At 46.4% G+C, this 18,925-nt stretch overlaps 1 protein-coding gene across 4 annotated transcripts in view; it reads right to left on the minus strand.

Moving 5' to 3' along the window:
* The window catches only part of CLASP1 (cytoplasmic linker associated protein 1), a 173,397-nt gene extending 164,937 nt beyond the window's left edge, over positions 1 to 8,460 (minus strand). For all 4 annotated transcript variants that reach the window (XM_057430127.1, XM_057430126.1, XM_057430125.1 and 1 more), the window contains exon 1: positions 8,313 to 8,460. The gene's annotated coding sequence lies outside the window, so the exon portion shown is untranslated. The remainder of the gene's footprint in view (positions 1 to 8,312) is intronic.
* Positions 8,461 to 18,925: the final 10,465 nt, after the last annotated feature.

Here is an 18,925-nt window from a genome sequence, read left to right on the forward strand (position 1 = left end):
GTGACCCAAGACTAAGTCAAACTGCATTATTTACAATTCTCAAGTAAGACTTTACCTCAGGATAACCTTATAGGAAATTTTAAATCTTCCTCCTCTTGCAGCGAGGAAGGAAACCTGAAGCACGGAAAGAATGCAATACTACTCTCCTGGGCACTTGTCTGTATTTGGAAGGTCTTCCAACATGGCTATTCGACTACCAAAATTACACCCCACTCTCTTCTGCTCTAGTCATGGGGTTGAGTTATCTTTGTCACATTTCACTGCCATCTTCATTTATCAACAAACCAGTGCAACCCACAACCTCCCCAGTCAACTGCTCTAACACAACTAACTCCAGACACAAGCTTAACAGACAGTCAAAATATTACTGCCACTCATGATCGCTGTAAGCAAGAGGCAGTGCCACTCAACAAACGGGCCTTTTTAGTCATCTTCCTGAAGCTATCTTTACCTAATTCCAGCCAGTAAGCTTAACCAGTAAACACTACAACACTACTTTGGTGTCTTTTGGGTTTGGGGTGGGTTTTTTTCTGTACATGGTTAGCTGTAGCCCAGCAGTTGTAGAAATAACACATTTGTACCAACAAGCCTCTTGCTCCACAGGTCTCACAACCTAACTGCATACAAATTCACTTCAAAATTTGTACCTTGAAGTACATTAGACAGACTTTTCCTTGAACCTTGACTTTCCACAGCTCCTCTCCTCCTTCAGATCTCCACCCTAGCCAAATGGAGCAATTTTTCAAGAATAAAAACTATCAGGGATCAAGCCTGCAGTAGTTCACCACTACTGGAAAGTGGGCAGTGTAAATACTTAACTACTGAGCTTACCAGCCAAGCCCCCTTGGCCAGGAAGCTCAGAGCAATTAGAACAGCACCTAGAAAACACATCCTTGTAAGACTGGAGATCTCATCCACAAGGCAGTGTCAAACTACAACTCTGCATGAAGGGTGGTAACTCTCAGCCCTCTGTCCACTCCTTCTCATCTATTTTTGCTTCAACTGGTACAGCTATTCCCTGCCCAGAAGGGATTTCTGTATCAGGCCTTTACAAAGTATGACACTTACTTAAGCACTCAATCAAGCCTATTTTTCCCTAGATGTGCAAGTAGCAGTGCATAAAGCAGCTGTACTGAGTCTCCAAGCTTAAAGCATTCTTGGTTGTTCAAACACGCACACACCCCCTGCCACGAGAATGAGGTAGCAAGCAAAACATCATGTCCTACTTGAAGGAGAAAGCAACCTTTTTGAGGAGGCAAGGCAGTTTGCAAGAAAAACCCATCCAAAATCTGACAGATGGGCTCTCCATTTTGTTCACCTGTCTCCATAAGCAGGCAATAATGTTTCTTTAGCACCTGGGAATATTGCACAATCACTGCGATTATTTTAAATCAATAATTAAGTGTTGCCTTGTAGTTCAGCATCCCCTAATCCAAAGATGGTATCTCAAATTTCCAGACTGACAACTCATGCTTTTCTAATTGGTGGGAGAGCATCATGCTTACCTCAGCATACTAAGCATCTATGACTTCACTTCATGCAGACTCCTTCCACATCCCCTACAGAGCAACTTTAAATGTCTTCAAGAGTAGCCACCACATCACTACAGCCTTGCTGACAAGCAAACCACTGCCCATGCAGATGCAGCTTCCTTGCTGGAAGTGTTGCTAGGTCTTAAACAGAGAGTTTCTTCCTTCTCCCACAGCACCAGCCACACTAAGGAGGAGCTCATAGAAATCCCTACTGCTGATGGCAGCTCCCCTGCAGGAGAACTACATCTGGCTGAAGGCTTGCTAGGACTCTGCTAAATATTAGCTGTTCTTCAGACTTGCTTGGATTATTAACTTGCTTGGATTATTAACTTATCAACTATTAAGGAGCTGATGTTTAAAATATAACCAACCTACACCAGGGCACAACTTCACTTCCATCAGGAAAACTGAGGCAGACTTCTAGGATGAAGACGGGTGAAAGATTTCCAGGACTTAAGCTAACTAAGGCCTTCTAGCCCACACACAATCCTTCTAGGACAGGCGCTAGCTGTAAACGTTGCAATATTCTACCCTGGGTAAGATGAGAGATAAACTTCAAATAACAGGAATTCTTATGCTCCACTAATGTTTTACACTGCTGCCTCGGTAACTGAGTCCCTCATACAGAGCTACTGACTTCAGCAAAGCATCCGTCTTCAAAAAATCTCCACAGTAACAAAGCAGCAGCAAATTAAGACAACTTGCAGGTCACCTCAATGTGAACCCAACCCCTACTCTAATGGAACCACTTTGCAGAGAGGTAGTAACCCTTCAAGAGCAGGTCAGGAAATGAGATGAGCTTCAACATCCTTTGTTTTCCTAATACAACCCCTCTCTGAAACTAGTTTGGCTTTAACAGTGTTTGAAACCAAGGACAAGTCTACAATGATCTTTCAAGGTCTCTTTTCTTTTTAACTGTTTGAGCTCTGAGACAGCTCAAAATCCTATCATCTTAGAAGCTACTCTGTGAATCCCCTTTGTAGGCATCTCAGTTTATGGTTTCAAGTTGTCACACTATATGGGCAATTTATTAAGGCCTACTGGACTGGGGTAAGGTAGAGAAAACTATCCTCAAGACGATTTATTCCATGAATAGTACCTAAGTTGTGTGTTTGTATCCCCACTTTCCCCCATTCTAGAGATCTAACCTTACCTTAGAGCCTGCAGAGACTCCATCTCTGACACCTGTGGGGCCCTGGCCAACAAATCCTTACAGCACTGGCTCGCTCCGGCTTCCAACTCTGCAATTTGTCAGAGACAAGGATGCACAAGGTTCCCCAAGAGGCTGTGGTGATCCATCCCAGAAGAATGGAGATGTTGTCCAGCCCCCTTCATACTGCACCTATGAGTTCAGGACAACTCTCCATTGTCACATCCTAACCACTCTCCTGCACAATTCAGCAGCAACACTGGATCATCCAGAAAAATGTGGGAAGAAAAGGAAGAGACTTTAACCTGTAGCTTCATGTGGGTAATGCTTAGCGAGGTTTGGAAGTAGAACACTACTGAGAATTAGAGCAGGGAGGCCCATCACTTGCCAGGTTGCTAGCAGGATGAATGGCTTCACAGCACACATCTGAATCTTGTCATCTCTATTTGTATTGCAATAGATGAAGTCCCTTAGGCCAAGATCACTAACTTAGCCATTCCTGAAGATGGTAAGCACCTCTTAACCTTCATCAGTCAAAAAAGGTGTGACAATAACAACAACTTCTAATTTATAACAAAGACTAGGGTAGAAATTCAGTTCCTTTCCCAGAGCCACTGCAAAGCAAGTCTCCAGTGGCAGTGGAGACTTGAGGGAAGGTAACACCCTGGGGAAAGAAAAAAACCCCATACCACCACAAGATCAGGATAATCTAGTTTTAAAGAGATCAGAGGGTTTAATATAAATTCTTTACTCAACCAATCTTCCAGGACCTTGTTATCCCCTACTGATGTATAACTGGCTAATGACACAGAGAAAGTAGGTAAGTTTTTGTGTACAAGTCCAAGCCAGAACTACCCTGGAAGGAAGTACTTAAGAGACAAGCACTGGTAGTAAAATGACAGACCAGAATAAAAAAAAATAATCCACAAGATCATACCTCAGGGACCAGCCCTCAAGGGATACTGAGTATCCAACTAATTGCCTTTCGGCAAGATCTCCTCCCTCTGCATGCTACATTGTTTTCTCAAAACATACATGTCCATTTTTGACAATCTTAACAAAATGAGCACGGTGTAGAAGTAAAGAATGGGAAAAAACACTCCATACAGTCTACACCTCATGTAAATTCACTCACAGAATGACCTCGGGCAGGCTAGCAGATACTATAACCACAGACAAAACCACCTCCAATTCTAAGACAATGACATACACATTTCTGGCAAGCCATGTCAAGATGCTGATCTGAAAACCAATCGGATGCCCAAAACTGAACCAGACAGGAACTCTGGTAGGAGCCTGTAACAAACTAGCTATGGGATGCAACAGCAGCAGTTTGCAAGTCAATAGGTTTGGAAGAGGTATTTTCTTGGTCTCTCTTCAGGCTTCCCAACTAATGGCCATCTCTTCCCTCACGACTCTTAACACAAACTTGTCTGCATGATGAAATGAGGATCTTTTACCCCTGTTCTCCAGGACTGTCAGCACGCATGTAAACTGTTAGCCAAGGAATGCAACTGCTTACTGGTGCCAGCAGAAACCCCCACCTAGGACTAGTTCAGCTCCAGTGGGTGAAGGAGGGCTATCCTCTATGCTCAGGCATAAGCAGACTCCATTCACCTTGGCATTTGCAACAGCACATAAGTAGATGGCCAAAAACAAACAAAAAAAATCCCCCACACAGGCAGCAAGAGATTGCAGAAAGCCACCACTACACTTAAGACTTGTAAAACAGTGGTGGAGAAAGCACTGGACAACAAAGAGCAGAAAGGGGGCTTGTTTGACAATACAATGAATTGGGCTGAACTCTAGTGAAAGTTAAGAGACTGCTGGGCTAAGAAATCACCTGTAATGTAACAGGCAGAGCGACATACCTGGGATTCTTTTCTCCTGCTCAGCATCTCTCTGAAACATAAGTCAGAATCTGACTTAATTTTGATCAGCTCTTTGCCTCAGCAGATCACCGTTGGCTCAGCTTGACTTTCTGAGTTATCTGGGAATCTAAAGCATTCACAAGCAAAGTCTAAAGAGAGGGTGTCAGCTTAAACCTGGAACATGGAAATGCTACACCAGGGACTGGCCTGTTTAGACTGTTTAGCCTGTTATTTTTGCTGGCGGGAGAAGCAAATTAGAGATTTTTAAATCTGTACACTCGCTTCCAATAAAATAATGATGATGATGCTTTCCTAACAATTAACGTTGCTGTTCCTACTTGGCAAACTGCTTCTGGATGCAGAATGGGCATTCCCCTTCTTGCAGAGCAAAACATGCACAGATTTGATTAAGCAACAGAACAGGAAACCAGATGAACTCAAACAGCAAGCATGAATTGAGACCAAATCTCCTGGGGAACACCTGCAGCCTCTCAGACCACAAAATCCATTTGCTGCCCTCCTATAACGACACCATCCAGGTTGTTTGGATTTTGGTTGTTTAGGGTTTTTTTGGGGGTGAGTTGGGTTTTTTTGTGTGCATGCAAGAATGCTAGTGCTGCCAAGAGGAGAAAGTGATCACTCACGTTTATGATAGAGCCAGACACTAGTGCAGTGCAGAACGCCAAGGAACTTGTGTGTTTAGCTCTTTGGTATGCTGCTGTGCAAAGCTCTTAGCTAGCTCACATCAGGCTTTCAAGCAACTTTGAGGACCGATAACAAGTTGGTCCAGTAGACAATACCCAAAGGGCTGAATGAGCTCCAAGAAACACCCAATACAAACTTCAACACTGCACAGGCTGATGAAAATTAAGAATCTGAGCAAAGAGCAGCATGAAGTGTATATCATTAAACAGCGGGGTAAAACTAAGACTGCTCTGCAAAGGACTGCCACAAACATTAACCCTTTATCAAGGAAGGAAGCAAACCCCTTTCCTCACAGTTAGACTGCTTACAATTTACTAAAGTCACAGTCTGAAGAAGTTAATGGATAAAATCACTCTATTTTGTTCACTCAGCTGAGAGACCTTTCTATACTTGCCAGCATTATTTTACATGCACTGGCAAGCGCTGTTGGAAGGTGCGCTGGTGCTGTCAGAATCCAGGAGAAAGCTTCAATTACAACTTCCAGCAAAGTCAACATCAGCAAGCCCCTCCAGAGCCATACCAACCAGATTTCCAGCCCTAATCTAGGCAAGGCCTGAGATAATGAGAGACTCAGGGTGACACATGAGCCCAATGCAAAGTCATCCGAGGCCAGAAAGGGACCTGTAATGGCAGTCCAAAAGCTTCAAAGCCACATTATTCTCACAAAAATCTGCATGTATGTTGAAATAGGGAGGTCAACACTTTATCCATCTGAATAGATCCATTATGTCCAATGTCTTTCACACTTCTCATAACACAGCATTACCTGCCCCTAACACAGAGGTTGTTGAGGGCAAGATCCAGCTCCTCATGTTGTAAATCACTATGGAACTGGCCAATTTTGCTGTCAGCTCAACCAACAGTCATGACCAAATTGCCCAATAGCTAGGAAAGGACTGACCAACATACATGAGACACAGATAAATCATCTCAGTTTGAGTAGTTTTCTGTTTAAATATCTGTTTTTTCCTAACACTTAAGCTGTATCTCAGATTTAAGATTCCTACAGAACTTGAAAGACGACTGGAGAACTAGCTCATTCGATCACTGGCTCTCTCTGCAACTGCCCCTCTAGGGATTGTCACATGAACTAGAGAAACATCTCCATCTCACAAGCATGCTGCTGTTTCACTTTTAGCACTGCACATTATCAGACAAGCAAAGCAAGGCCAAAGTGCTTAACATCATAGCATTTTTCTTCTTTAAACAAACTTCTGAAGCTGTCTAATCAATTTCAAGGACTTCACAAGAATGTTGCTGGCATCAATGTGAAAAAAAAAATCCACTTACACCGGCAGCATTTTTTTTTTAATGTAGAAAACGTGAATGTGAAATAGAGAGAGGATCACCCATAGTGACACGGTTAGTCATTACCTTGTCCTTCTCACAACTTCCAGGCTTCAGTCATGCTGACAGGGTTCAACAGAGAAAACAAGCAAAAACTGAACTTTGCCAAACCTAGGACTGCAGCATAAAGCCTTGTTCCGCACAGAGAGCTATGCTGCCATGACAAGGAAAACCCCTAAATACGGTAGTACTGTGGTTCTACCCTGCATTTGGTGTAGTCCTTTGCTCTAACAAAAGCTCGCCACCGTTGAAACTTCTCAGATATATTCAGCTGCAAAACTGAAATCCAGTTCAGAATCCCACACAGGATCCTACACTTGCACTTCCAATACCCCTGCAAGATCTTATTTGAGAACTACTAAACTAAACAGTTGATTTGTGTCATCAGGTATCAAGTGACAATACTTTGGTTTGTCTTCAACAGCACCTAGGCAGCATCAAGAGGAGCACGCAACAGAGATGCAACTGCTCAAAAGATGCAGAGAAATGGTCTGCACTACTCAGCAGCAAAATGGACTCCAACGGATTTGTCTGAGATGCTTGCACAAGCATCGGGATGGAGATCACTTCTCTGCCCTACCAACAATGGTTCAGCACATGCTTCTTTGCTAAACGTTGACTTACAAAGTAAATCTGCAAGAGACAGGGAAACCTACTGGTCAGAACAACCCTCACATCTGGGAAACTTCTGCTCTACTCCATCACAGGATCCTCATACACTTTTGAGCTTGTCACCCTGCCTCAGCTTACCACTCCTTTCTCAACAGGCTTACAAGGGGGTGGGGAAGGAAGCAGCTTTTCCCTTCCTCACAGATATCTGAAGATATGCATTGAAAACACCTTCATCATAGCCCAGACAAGTCCGTATGAACACAATGACAAGTAACTACATTCTATTTACGCAGACTGAGCACTTTTCTGAAGCATTTTCGCTGTATCTGTTCAATGATGAATCCACCTCTCCGTACAGGCATAAACTCCGAGTCCTCATCTCACTTGCATTCAAAATTTTGACAGAAATAAAAGAAGAAAAGCACGACACGTGCACAAAAGAGCCAAATACAAGAGCTGAATCCACCCAAATCACAAGATGGTTTTAAAAATACAGCAGCCTCCAGGCGTTACCACAATCCCCCACTGCCGAGCGAGCGCAAGGCGGCTGCACTCCGCCTCCCTTCCCTAAGCAATGGTTTGTGCTAGCGGAGACCCTCGCCGGAGGCCTCTGCCCTGCGGGCCGAGCACCACCGCAGGGCTGGCCCCGCAGTGCTATTGCTCCCCCCGCTCGGCCGCTGCTCGGCGGCCCCTAGCCCTACCCGCCGAGAGGCCCGCTCCGCTGCTGACCCGGAGGCAACCAGGGCAGGCCGCCCCCAGGGGACGAGAGACCGAGGGGCGCCACCACGACAGCCGTTAGGCCCCGGCAACCCCGCACCCCCCGGCTCCTCCCGCTGCCGTTACGCTGCCGGATGTCCCCCTCCCATCCAACAAGCCACACCGCCGGGCGACCCCGAGCTGCGCTCCCGGCCGGGGCCGCGGGCGGGACGGCGCCAGCCGCACCCCGCCCCCCGCCCCCCTCAGGACCGCGCTGCTCGCCGTCACCCAGCGGCGGCAGTGGTACCACACAAAGCCCCCGGGCAGCGCTTCTCCCCCAGCCCCGCGACACGGCGGGGCAGCCCTCCTCGCCCGGCGCAATGCCGGCGCAGGAGTTACCTGCCGGTAGCGGCGCGGGGAGGCGGCGGGGCGGGGGCCGGACGGCGCTCAGTGCCGGCGGCGGCGCCCGCTGCGCTGCATGGCTGCGCCCGCCCCGCTGCCACGGGAAGAATGGGAGCCAGCACGCCTGCGCGGCACCGCCCTGCGCCTCTAGCAGCCTCCTGGGCCCGCAGCACGCATGCGCCCACCGGCCGCCCCCTCCGAAAGGACCATAGAGAGTGAGCCGAAGGCTAGAGAGGACGCGCCTCCCGCGGGTCTCTATGGTAGGTGGTGGAAGCCTCCACAACTCGGCGGCGGTGAGGTCAGCGGGCGCACTGCGCATGCACTGGGGCGGTACCTTCGCGGCACGCCCTCCGCGGCCGTTACAGGCGGGCTCGGTTACCAAGGCGACGCTGGTGGCGGCTCGGCGGGAGCCGTTGGGCTGACGGGGCCGGCGGCGGTTCGCTGAGGGAAGGGAGATTAACGCTTCTGCAGGGACAGAGGGCAAGGAGAGGCTCGAACCCCAGTCCTGCCGGATTAGCCTCAGCGGAAGGCTCCAGGAAGCACAGCACTTGTGGGCAGTGGGTGAGAAGCTTGAATGCTGTGAAAGCAATTCCTGAGGCTGGGGCAGGGAGACCTTTGGGGCCAAGTGTTGCCGTGTAGAAAGAAGCCTGGAGCTGCATGTCAGTGCGCAGCCCCTGCTTTTTACGATTTCCTATTGAGGGAATCTGTTTCGTGCAGACTTAATTAAAAAGCAGCATTTAAAAGCATCTTTCTCCTACGTGGAATAGTTGTAGCGCTCCTAACCCTGTGACTGAGGTGAAAATAGAAAACAAATTCCCTGTGCACAGGCTCTTTACTAAGGCCTGGTTGACTATCTTCTTCCCTAGGCTTGTGACTGCTTCTTGTGTTGGTTGTAGGGAACCTTCATTTCACCTCAGACACCCCCAGCCACATCCATCCTCTGTGCTGCAGGAAGCCATTGACCTTCATAAGGTGGTGTACCATTGCAGTTTGCAACAAGTATATAGGCCAAGCCATCAGAACTGTTCATATGCAAGACTGAATGTGGAAAGAATTGGCTCATTTTCAGTCATACCTTCTCAAAATAACAATGCCCTTCTTCACGACTCATGGTTTTGGCATAGGAATGGCTTTGGCAAACCTCCTCCAAAGAATACTGAATTTGCTGATTTCTTCTTTTCCACCATCAAGTTTCAGAGCAATACCTAATTGCTCCTTTGCATGAAGGAATCCACATAGGTTGAACCTAGAATGTGGAACAGGCTGCACAGATGTTAAGAGAAAGCTGGGGATATGAGTGCTTAAAAGGATGGCAGACCTGTGTAAACTGACAGCAGGAAATTACAAAACAGCTTTAGAAGTTATCATGGTTCTTGCCCCAGAGGCCTCTTGAGACCCCTAAATGCCTAAGTACTGCCTACAGCAGAGACACAACAGCTCAGCTTCACCGGATCTGGTTTTCCCATCCCCACACTCTTTTCCCTGTGAGCTAAAAGGAGGGATAGCCCCTGTGCGGAGTCCTCTCCCTCCCAAGCTGTGCAGTTCTGCAACCAGGAGTTGAGTCATTCACCCCTCTCTTGTTTTGCAGTCTCTCAACGGCAGCTGATGACTAGGTAGGATCATCAGTGCATTAATAAAGAACCAGTTATCCCACTTCAGCTGAATCCATCAGGACTACAGGAAAAGTTTGCTCAGATAGTCTAGATAGTTCTCTCTGTGCTACCTAAAATACCATCATATTCCGTTTTGATAAAAAAAAAAAAAAAAAAAGAGATAAAAATGGAACAAATAGTTGAATTAGGAGAAGCGATATTATTTAGCTTTAGTAAGAAGCCAGTAACTGTGCATTACACATTTGTCATGAATTCATTCTTTTCAGTGTTACAAAAAAGAGGCCCTTGGAAATCTCTCAATACTGCCTTCCAATATAATTGCGGGTTTTTTTACACAGATTCTTACTTCTGGTGATTTGAGGGTCACTGGGAGTCTAAAGCTTCATACAGAAATACTGAGAGATGCAGTGGTCTTGGGTTTTAAGTACTTAAAAGTAGGCAGTGAAGGCACTCTTCAGATCCTTGCCCTTTAGGTTTCTTAAAATTAAATGCTAGTGCATATAGTATTGCTCTGTATCACCCACTATATTGCACACTTACTTCATCCTGCTTTCTTTAACAAAACACTGCCTTTTCATGGGTATTTTATTTTTAAGAGTCTCACAACATTTCAGAGGAGGCTCTTGGTAATACTGTGAAGTCCATCAGCTTTCACAGGGACATCAATCTGCATTAATTCTAACACCATCTATGGCAGACCTCTGCATACATTGCCTGTGACAGTTCTCAGTGGAAGCCCACCACTGAAGGCAGGTCAAGGTACCCCAAGGGCAACCAGATCAAAGTTGCCGTATGGAATGCAGTCTGCATGGGTATTCCAGCTTCTCTGAAGTCATAGTTAGGTAATGACTGTGCTACCTGTAACCAAGTCTTAGGGTGCAGAAAAGACTCTCTAAATGAAGAAAAGAGCAGTAACTGCTAGAGGAGCTGCTACCATCACACATGGCTGCTGAACAAGGACTTCACCTCCAGTGGTATAACAGCAAACATTTGGCAATACCCTTATAAATAACATACCTAAATAAAGGTGCTTCTTACTGTGCTCTCACTTCTGAGAGATCTCCATTTACTTACCTGCCTCACACGTCAATCTCCAACACAGACAGACTAGTGCAGCAGAAAGGTAGGAACATCCATCTCCTGAGAGGATACTGTTCCTGGTGAAGCAGCACGTATCTCTCTAATCAGTCCACCTGCAAAGCACACTGTTCTCTGCTTGTTGAAAAGGTCTGGAGGTGTGTACCAATACATGTGCAAAACAAAGCACAGTCCATTTGCAAGAGGAAATGGGATCAGCTTACAGGTATCAGTGAGGGCACAGAAAGCTCCAAGAAAGGGCAAAGTAAAGCCAGAAAGCTTTTTTTTTTTAAATAAAGGGATGCATTTAAATAAAGGATGCAATCCTTTTTAAATAAAGGATTGCTTTCGTTTAGCAACCCTAGTCTTTCAGAAAAACAGATGAATAAAACAAATCTACTGGAAAGCAAAAGGATGGACTGGGAGGAAGAGAGGCTCTCTTTCAGCAAAAATACCAACCCTACCTGAGTGACCTGCTCTTCTCCCTTCCTCAGGGCCCTTTTGCACAACATCTGCTTGGGAATCTGAGGGCCAAATGCACCAAGGAGAAATGCATTCATATATGAATGACAGGATGATGATGTAGCTGCCTATGACAGCAGGGGATAGCAGCATCATAGCCTGGCTGTCCATGAATTGCTTCCCTAAAGTTAGTTGAGCACACCACCATGCAGATTTAGAAAGGTGTGTTTCCTTTATGACTACTTGTGTGGCTAAGGCGGAGAAGAACTCTCAACTCGATGTCGCTCCCTTTGGCATCTCCTGGCACTTAGATCTCCTGCACACATCACCTGAACAGACTTGTGCAGTGCTAAGGAGAAGGCTGGACTGCTGCTGGCACAGAGACAAACAGCATGGGTGAAGCCCAAGTATCCAGCTTCTGAGAGCCATCGATCCCACTCTGGCATGGACTCACCTCCTCTACCCCTTACTAACCCTACCTGTGAAACAGGGAACAATCTCTTTGTCCATCCTGTGCGAGAACAAATACTTGAAACAGGGAAAGCACTAGCTACTTCAGCTCAACTTTGAACTTGATAATTCTTCGTTCTTTCCTTTGCACATGACCGTTGTCACAGGCCTAGATTCAAGCACTCTCAACTCAGACGATATGCTCCTGCACTGCTATCTTTAATTGGCACTTTCCTGCCAAGCCTCAGCATTTTGCGGTGGGCTTTTTCCACATGAGAGCTAGGCAAACAAAGCAGCCTGCTGACCCACTTGGCTCTCATGTGAAGGCACATGAAGCTTCGCTTCAGTCACCAAACAGAAAACAAAATGCAAGAGCAGAAGGTTTTGATTGAAGGGCAGTGAGCAAATGGCTTCAAGGCTCAGCGTGTGCACATGGGCATGTCTGCATGTGTTCACTCCTTGCAGAAATTTGGCCACCCAGGGAGAAACACCACATACAAAGCAGGTAGTCCTCATGCAGTGTGAACTGGGTTCGATTCAAGATTTCCCATTGTCACGAAGGTCCTGTGAGCCATGCAACATCCTCATGGGCCTCCTCCTCTGGCCTGGAGTGACTGCCTCCAGGGAGTTCATGCTACCCAGCCAAAACGTCAAGGAAGGTACCAATTAGTGTTAATTGTGGTGTACTTTGTTTCATGACCAGAGTTTGAGCTGAACAACACCCCCCCCAAAAATCAAACACAGGCTGCTGGCAACAGCTTTCCACCCTTCCTGAGCCAAGCCTAGATCTCTAATCTTAACAAGGCACAGACACTAGGTCTTGTACTGACATCAGAGACCACATTTTCCCTGGCTGCCCTCAGGCCCCTGTGAAGAGACATTTTCAGGTCAAACTAACAGGAGTCCTATTTTTGTCTTGCACTTAAGTTTACATTAAGCAACATTTCAGCCCCATTTCCTCTTCCCTCATAATTCCCCATTTACACCCTTTCAAATGGATTTACCTCTTCCTGTGCTTGTTCTCTACAGTCACTTGAGGGTACTATTTTATCATTTTTCTACCACCCAAACACTTAAAATTATGCTCATATCTTTTTTTTATATTTGCACATCACACATGCACATACCTTAGCAGCATGAATTCTTTTAATCTTTCAAAAACATTTCCTTTTTATTATCACCCAAATATTAAGCCAACTGGAAAGTGACACATCAAGGTTAGGAACGCAGTCTGCTCCTGACAAGGAAAAAATGCTGAGCTTCGCAAGGGTGTCTAAGTGGATTAAGATGCTTTTAAAGATAAGGTCACCCTTCACCCCAAATGCAGACTTCTACAGAAATTGATGAAAGCTCTTACAAAATGCACTGAAGGGATAACATTGTATGGCAAGACAGCAAACATATACCGCAGCCCACTCAAACCCAACTGTCCAAATCACCAGCTCCAAATAACAACTGACTAACAGAACCTATACTATGTGTTAACACAGCAGTATTTCATCTTGTAAAATTATGAACTGATGGGGAAAAAAAGACTGAGCTAGTAGTTCTCAGGAGAAAATCTTTGGCTATGATTCATCTGATGGGGCTGCATTGACAATATGCCAACAGAAAGGTTTGCCACGGGAGAATCCATACTGCCTCTGAAAGTCATGCTTTACACTTGAATAGCTCCTGCCAGCCCAGTCAGAAAGCTCTGGCAGTCTCAGCAGCTCCAGCCCTGGGGCTTGGTTTTCAGGATACAATTCAATAGAACACACTTTAAACATTGCCCAGCTAATAAACCACTTTGTATGGGATACCTGAGGGAAAAGCCAGATGGATTTGTCTTACATTTCCTCTGCCTATGGCTTCCAGGCAGATGAACACAGCCCTTCCAACAGGCAGACCTGCAAAGGCAGCCCGGCACCTTAAAGTCACAATGGATCTTCTCCAGCTCTCACACCAACAAAACTAAAAATGCTGCAGGTGACAAAGCAGCTGTGCTGCTGCTGCATGGCTGGCACAGACCCCTGCTCGCTCCCCAGCACATCACTGCCTTCTGTCAGGCATGCTGGATTCAGTGACTCTGAGTACATCCAGCAAGCAAGGTACTGCCTGCACTCTCAAAATGGAGCAACACTTCCAGCCTTGCGAAGCCACCATGACAGAATTAACTCTACTTCCCTGCTTGTTCTAAAGAAAACAAAATACATGCAACCTGGGGGTTTGTGCAAGCACTTGCAGGAAACTGGCAGCAGTGGAGCTGTGGACTGTGCACAGTGCAGCAGTGCACAGTGGCACTGCAGAGCAAGAAGCCCAATTTCCAGGTCTGTGCCTGCTCACCAAGCTCTCATCTTGGTCAGCACTGGAAAAACACAGAAAAAAACCCTGGGCTTTCCAGGATCACTGTCCTAAAAAACAGTTTTGCTTGTTGTTCTCTTCCCTTTTAAACAAGTTTCAGATCCGTGCCAGGGCCTAGACTCCACGTGATGGGTCAAGTGCAGGGTCAAACACCTAGCCACAGAAATGAGATGACCCCAGTGCCCACGGCTCACTGCAGACACCCACCTCACTTGTCTCACAGCACTGTAGCATTCGACCTCAGAATCCCGTCTCTTCTCTTCAACACCACATTTGAAGACAATTATAAACCAGCATTTGCATCCCTGATCAGAGTCAAGACTTAACATAGGAGCTTCTCTGTAGCTTATCCTTTCCCAGCACAGGAGATACACACAGTCACTGGCCACAGACACTTAGGTATGTAACCAGTCCAAGCCTCCCAGGGCAGCCAGAATCTCTGTCCTTACAATATGCTTAATTAAAGCTGGATAGGAGAAGTGATGAGAGGCCTTGCTGCACCCTGCATGAGAAAATGTTTCCCTTTAGCAATTCTCATTCATGCAGTTAACCATTTCCCTGGCTTGCTCTGACAGCTGCTGGCCTTGGGCAGGGAGGGATGTGCCTGGATTAGTGGTGTCAGGCAGCAGGGTGACACACTGAATGTCATTCCCTACTGCCTCAGTTCTGGGGTGGTCCCCTGCATATCTCTGGCCAAGGTGGTGCAGATTACTGCTGCCCAGAGAGGGATGTTTCAAGACTCTGTGGGTCAGATTGTAAACTCTGGAAAGCAGGATGTGTTTGAGCAGCATCTTGGACAATGAAGGAGTCTGGTCCAAGAGAAGGACCCATGAGTATCCCTGGAAAATACCTAATGGAGATCACATCCGCCATACTCGTTACCCACTTGCCTGGCTTCCACCTGCAACACCCTGACCAGCGCAGGGATGTGCATAGCACCTCACACAATGCAGCCCTACCCTGGCTGGCTACATAACACAGACAAAGCGAGCACCCAGCACCCCAGCATTCAGAAGGAAGGAGTTTGCTAGAGCTCTCCCCAGCCTCACTGGTGCTTTACTATGAGAGGAGAAGATGCCACCCCTCAGAGCCATGTACAAATCCTCTCTTGAGCCATGAGCTAATTGCAAACAAGTTTTAGCCTCACTCCTCGCGGCTGCAGCTATTTTAAAAGCCAGGTATGCAAGCAAACAGGCCTGTTACTGGCAAGAGCATGTGTCACTTGCCCAGCCTGCTCTCCTCCACTCAGGGCTCATGAGCAAGCACTAGCACTTGTGCCATGGTTTGCAGCACACTCCAGATGCACTGTGCAGCCTGGGCATCCACAGCATATCTAACAGGCAAAACAAATAAAAACCCCAATCCAACTGCATCTTTAATTTTGAGCAGTCAAACACTGCCAAATTCACCGATGTCTTTCTCTAGAGATGAGCATTCGCTTCATCATTCCTTTTCCCCCTCTATTTTGCAGCCAATTCTGCTTCCCCCTGCCTGTTTTACTGCCAGTGCTTCATGTGCTGGGAAATACTGTACACTCCTTAGCCCAGCTCCCATTGCAAGCTCTCTCTGCAAAAGAGAGAAATCAGAATAAATGAGCGTAGATTAACAGACTGTGCTGGCACCTAGGCATGCCTGAAGCTCGAAAACAGTCCTACATACATAGGTGTGCAGTGAACCAGTTCCAGTCACTTATTACAGAAACGCAAGTCATGCCTTGAAATCAAAGCCCCAGCACTCCTAGTGTCCCAGTAAAAACACCTCATAGCCTGCCCCCAAAACAGTGGCCAGGAGATTTGGGTTTGTCCCATATGAATGAAAAAACGACTGGAGAGCTGAGAAATAAAAATCAGTGCAAGGACTAAGAACTCATGACACAGCATGTCTGCCCACTTGCTACGGAAAGTATGTTTGGCAAGTATCAGGTGTCTGAATTTCTGCTTATGTACAGCTCCCAGGACAAGCAGTATATTAATAACACAGGCAGCCTAAAAACAGAAATTGTCTCCAAGAACAGCTTCCCTTCTGCTGAGAGTTCCTTGCTGTAGCCTGCATATTACTGTGCTTTACTCAAGCAACACAGAATTGTGCTTCCTTGCTTTGCCATCTAAGCTGATCTCAATTAAAGGAAGACCCATCAAGGTCTTGAACTGCCATGTGAATATGGAGAGCAAACAGCAAGCAGGGTGCCAGCGTAAAGGCACAAACCTTTACAAGGGACATATAGAAGGGAAGTCCCTGGCAGCTCTTGCAGCTGGACAATATAGCCCAGGCACAGCCAGCAGCATGAAAAGTAGCCACAAACACAGAAGAAAGCTGCAAGCAGACACAGGCTCCCAGGCAGGGGCAGAACAGTGGACAGAGTAACGCAGTGACAGAAGCAGAGTAGGAAGAAAGCAACTCCAGGTTCAAAATGCAAGACAAAGGACTGGAATGGAAAGTATGGGAATGGAGCTGCTTAAGTTTCAGTGAACCTGGAACTGCACTAGGTAAGTTACTCTAGATAAATCAGGTTTGGTTAAGAGCAGCTTTAACTCAACAGCCTTGAAAGGAATATTTGTAGCAGCACCAAAGAAACAGGCAGATTTGATTAAGATACATATTCAGGTTTCTCTCATACTCTTAAATCACTTCAGAGATGCATTAGTCACACCAGTGCAGCCAGTCACTCCACACTTGCCGGGACTAGACAAGTTTCTGTATAAATCCGGGAGGTCATTTTCCAGGAGACCTTGTCCTGCGTTTCTCCATACAACTGAAGTGTGCTGCCCCCTGCTGTCAGGCTGCACCCGGGAGATACAGCCGCAGGCAGAAGTGCAGCCACGTTCCAGTTTATCTGGACCGAAAAGCCATCTGTATTGGCACAACACAAAGTTAGGAATAGGGATTTTGAAGGAAAACTGCCCACCCTGGGCAGATGCATTTTGTTTCTCTCCTGCTGCTGTACGAAGTCAAAGTAAAAAAGTTTTTTCAAAGCTGCATGTCAGTTACTACCCAATAAGCAACTCCTGCCAACCACTCTGATTATGTTTATCTCAAGGCTTAGCTGAGGATGTATTTTCCAGGGGTCTCAGGTACGAACTCTGTCTGTTTCATATTAAACAAGAACAAAGCCTGCAGATGTAGACAGCAACACTGCTATTAAAAGGCAAGGAGAGTCAGTGACCATGCGGCTGGCCAAAAGATCTCCCTGGCATGCTCAAGGTGACATGCATTTGATGCAGATGCTCTCATCCAGGTGGCTTCCTCAACAGTTTAGAGCAACAAAGGAGAATGATCTAATCTGAGTTACTGAGCAAATGTCATTACAATCACATGATTATTCAAGTGATCAGGCCAAGCAGGACAGAATTAGCCAGGCCAATGGTTCAGATTTCTTCTCCTCTGCCAGGAGCCCTCATCTCAAAATAGCCAAGGAACTAGTGCCAGCTGCCTACCTGAGCAGCCAGTTATTATTACCTGGGCTTTCCTCTGAAGCCTTCTGCCAAGTCTGACCTTCAGCCAAGAGCAGTAGAGAACATTTCAACTCAGACAAGCAAAGGTCAAGGCTAAGTACATACCACAAAATGCAAACTGGAATTTCTGTAAGTTCACATTTGCAATAAAATCCAAATTCTAACTGCACAGTAAAGATGCATTTTCAAACAAGACTATCTGCAGTCAGCTGTGACAGATTATGTTGGAACAGGGATAAATCTTGATGCACAACAAAGTTACACTCAATTCTCTGAACTCGTACAACTGACGACAAAAACCTGTCACCCCATTTGTGTCTCACCCATCCAGAGGCTTATTACAATACTGCAATGTGCTTATCACCTTTGAACAAGAAGATGCAGGCAGTGACACTAAAATACAGGGACAAGGTGCTGCAGAGCCCAAAGGACAGCAGAAATAATAAACCCCATACTGCTCTGATTACCGATGCGCATTCTCAGCCTTGCTCCGAGGACAGCTGTACATAAGCTAGTTGTCACCTTTGGTTTGTCTCTGCAGCTCAGCAACAAGTACCTCTAAAAGCAGCTGCACTTTGCAAGTCCTTGAACATTTTCTCAACCAGGCAATGGCACACTTATGGCAGACAAAGCCCCACAGAATCAGCAAGTTACCTTTGCCTGCTCAGCCCAGAGGTAAAGCAACACGACAGTGCATGACTAGGACCTTGGCAAAGTGAAATGCCTTTTACACAACTGAGGAATGAAAGCATACCTGTGACTCTGGCTAAGCCACCAGCCAAAAGAGCAGCCACCCTGCATCTTCCCCAGCAGGGTTTACTCAAACACAAATATTTTGCCTGCATAGGGAAAGGAATGGGAATCTTGAATGCGAGTGACTGCAGACATCTTCCTCTGCCTCTTCTCACCACCTTCCTAATCCCAGCTTTCCAAGACTTCTGCAACCACCCCACACCTTGGCAAAGGCCAAGTTTCTCAGGCATTGCTGAAAGCAGGGCTGAAAGGCACTGTCTCACTCAGGCAGCTTGTGTTCTGCCTCTGCCCTGGACAGTAGAGGCAGATCTTGACTGAGCACAAACAGCAGATGAAATTTAAGGGATGGCTTCCTTAGGAAAAAACCAAAACCTTTACCCTCTACTTGGGTAAATATGTGAGAACTCATAAGAAAAGCAGACATTCAATTAAGCAGAAGAACCACTACCAAGAGCCAATG

This window comes from Pezoporus wallicus, unplaced genomic scaffold (genome assembly GCF_028554395.1).
Source record: "Pezoporus wallicus isolate ANWC-B61680 ecotype Strahan unplaced genomic scaffold, APGP_CSIRO_Pwel_v1 contig_5261, whole genome shotgun sequence".
NCBI lineage: Eukaryota > Metazoa > Chordata > Aves > Psittaciformes > Psittacidae > Pezoporus > Pezoporus wallicus.